General features: G+C 34.7%; 1 pseudogene across 1 annotated transcript in view; it reads right to left on the minus strand.

Moving 5' to 3' along the window:
* The window catches only part of LOC101298005, a 63,448-nt pseudogene that overhangs the window by 3,744 nt on the left and 56,685 nt on the right, over positions 1–3,019 (minus strand). The window lies entirely within an intron of this gene.

The following is a 3,019-nucleotide window of genomic DNA, read 5'->3' on the forward strand; positions in this document are numbered from 1 at the left end:
GATGGCATGCAATAAATGATTAGATTGATAGGTGATACTTGATCGAGATAAACTTCACCGTAATTGGGTCGTAGATGAAAAGATTCCATAGGAGTTCTAGGACAACTGAACATGTTTTTACTTTCCAGTTTTCGTAAAACTCTTCTACAAGTATGCTACCAGACACATATTTAAATCCTAAAAATACATAATTTAATTATCTGTTTTCATTTTATAAAACAGTTTTTATAAGATGAAATTGTAAAACATTATAGGACAGACCCTAAAAGAACTTTGATCTAAGCTTCATAGAAATACAAAAAACTACTGGGATATTATCTATCGGATCCAGAAATGAATCTATCAAGTAGAAGAAGAAGTCAAAATTCTCAAAGAAACATTTGAGGAAGATCAAAAACTTCTTGATTATTTGAGCATTGGTTAGATCCGCCCTAGCTGGTATTAGAGTCTGCTTGGCTCAAAAGCAGGTGAGAAAAGAGGCTTATGCCACAAAGTTGGCTTCTCTTGACTAACAAGAGAGAATCCAAACTTAAAAATTATCAGTCCTATTGTACTGCAAAATGAACTGATAAGTGGGAAGTGTGCTTTCATACAAGACATATTCAAGAAAATCAATACTCCATTGAATACGTTTGTAGACTATTAAATACTCTCTATGACGAACATATTCATCTACAAAGAGAGATCGGAGTAGAAGAGCTTGATCTATCAAGACCAAGTTTAATCGAGTTCCTAGATCATTTATCTAAGGACAAGACCTCTGTAAAGGTTACAGAACAACTCGAGAAATTTAATCTACGGATTAATCAACTTGAGGAAATAAATTCAAAAATTGCTAGGCTTGAAATCAAGCTAGATTATCTCAAAGAAAAGCAATATCTAATAGATATTGAAAGGAAATTAGTTCGCACTGAGAATCTTACAAATAATATTCATCAGCAAGTAGCAGAACTAAGAAATACTCGAGAAAACTTGAAAAAGCTTTTAGAAACTCTTATCTCCAGAATAAGATGAATCAAAGAGTAGATCTAAAAGTAAACAGGAAGATGTTAAAGCTATTAGCTTTCATCGTCCTACAGAAAAAACTTGCTGAAAATGCATGTGGAGGCAATAATTCATCAGCAGAATTATAATATAGCTTATCTCCAACAGATAGGTACTGACCTCGAAATTCAATTTCGAGAGTTACATAACAAGATCTCAAATCTACAAAAGATTGTAGAAAAGTTGAAGGAAGGAGAAAGTTATGAAAAGATAGATAAAGAATCACTAGCTCAAAATGTAGCTAGTAAAATCATCATACATTCTCCACCCCCACAAATGAGAGAAAGTAAGCTAAGGTTTAGTGAACCAAAGCTACTTGAATGGAAAACATCATCGAAAAAATCTATAACAAAGAGAGATATGAAGATGTTGAGTAGAATCCTCAGTAAAAGGAACACACTTCCGGTACAGTTAATAAACACTCAAGAATTTGAGTATAATGAAATTGAATCTAGTGTGCGAGAAGCATCTGCTCCTAGATTTAAAATCAACGAGATCTATAAGAAATGATCTTTCATCATGGATTCTCATAGATTCAAGATACTTGAATTAATTGTTCCTGCCACAGGTGGAGAAACAGACATCAGGTTGATAACTCCAAAAGAAGTAAGCGAAGCTTTCCAGAATAAATATTCCTATATGCATATTGGAGCTGTCCAAGTAGGAATAAAACTCTTAGCTAGAGATGGAATTGACTGTTCTGTTTTATGTGTCTTACAAGACGATAGAATAACAGATTTCAAGAAAAGTCTGTTAGGAACAGTAGAAGCTTCCTTGTGCAACCAAGTTTCATATTTCAATGTGTTTCCAAACTTCACAACGCATCTCAGAGATGCTGCTCACTGTCTAAGACTGAGAATTAAGACATATGAGATTTCTATGAAGAAAGAAATGAATGATGGAACTTGCGATCGATTATCGAATCTATTATAAGTTAATGAGCTCAAATGTAACTCCTAATACCAGATTTCTAAATAGCCCTGAGATTACTACATCTATTCTCACCAACTCAAAAAATAATTCTCAGCAAAAACATGTCACAAAATGGCATGAAGTAACATTCCCAAGAGAATGGAATTTAACCCCTCCTGTTAAACAGCTTGAAAGTACCAATGCTTCAATTTATAAAGACATGGGAAGAAAAATAAGCTTACAATTTCATAGGAATTCATTTGTTAATTATGAAGAAGCTAGTTCATCTAGTTCATCTGGAACTAAGTCAATTTTTCATGAAGAGGCCTTTGAGAAAGAAGATACTAAGAAACCTATAAAAATGCTTAGAGCATGAGAATTAAAAGGATTGTATGCACATGCTAAAACTTGTGAATCCATAGAAGAATTGAAGAAAATCATGAGTAAGATTTCCCAAATTCAACTTGGAAATAATAAGAGGAAGATTCTTCCTTATCAAGCAGCAAAAGAAGAGCCGCCCGGCTCATCCTCTATGGATACAGACGGAGGTGAAAGGCAGACCCCTCCAGAAAGTGGTCATACCATAGTACAGAATATTACAAACAATCCAACTAAAATCATTCGAGAGAGGAATATCAAGCTTCCAAAAAGTCAAGCTCCTACAGAAAAAATGGAGAACGAAGTTCTCAGAAGTATATTCCTACAAAACCCAAATGGGGACAATCAGTGTCCGAAAGAGGGGTTTATCTGGATTTAGACCATGTAGGAGATAAAATGACACGACCCACCCCGAATTTCACCCTGAAACCCAGAGTAAGTCGTGCGGGGACCACCTCCAAGGAAAATTTACTGAAAAGATTAAGAAAATCTCCCTTGCAGATGGACAACCCTAACTCGAAAATTTCATATTACACTCTTAATTTAACGCTTCTGAATATCACATAATATACAAAATTCTAAAGTATTCAGAGCTACTAAACACAAGCGGAAGCAAGAAAACACAAGTAGGTTGAACAGGTAACCTACTGATGAAAACTGGCCGAAAAGCGGGTGACTATGCCTC

Source organism: Fragaria vesca, linkage group LG3 (genome assembly GCF_000184155.1).
Source record: "Fragaria vesca subsp. vesca linkage group LG3, FraVesHawaii_1.0, whole genome shotgun sequence".
Taxonomy (NCBI): Eukaryota; Viridiplantae; Streptophyta; class Magnoliopsida; order Rosales; family Rosaceae; genus Fragaria; species Fragaria vesca.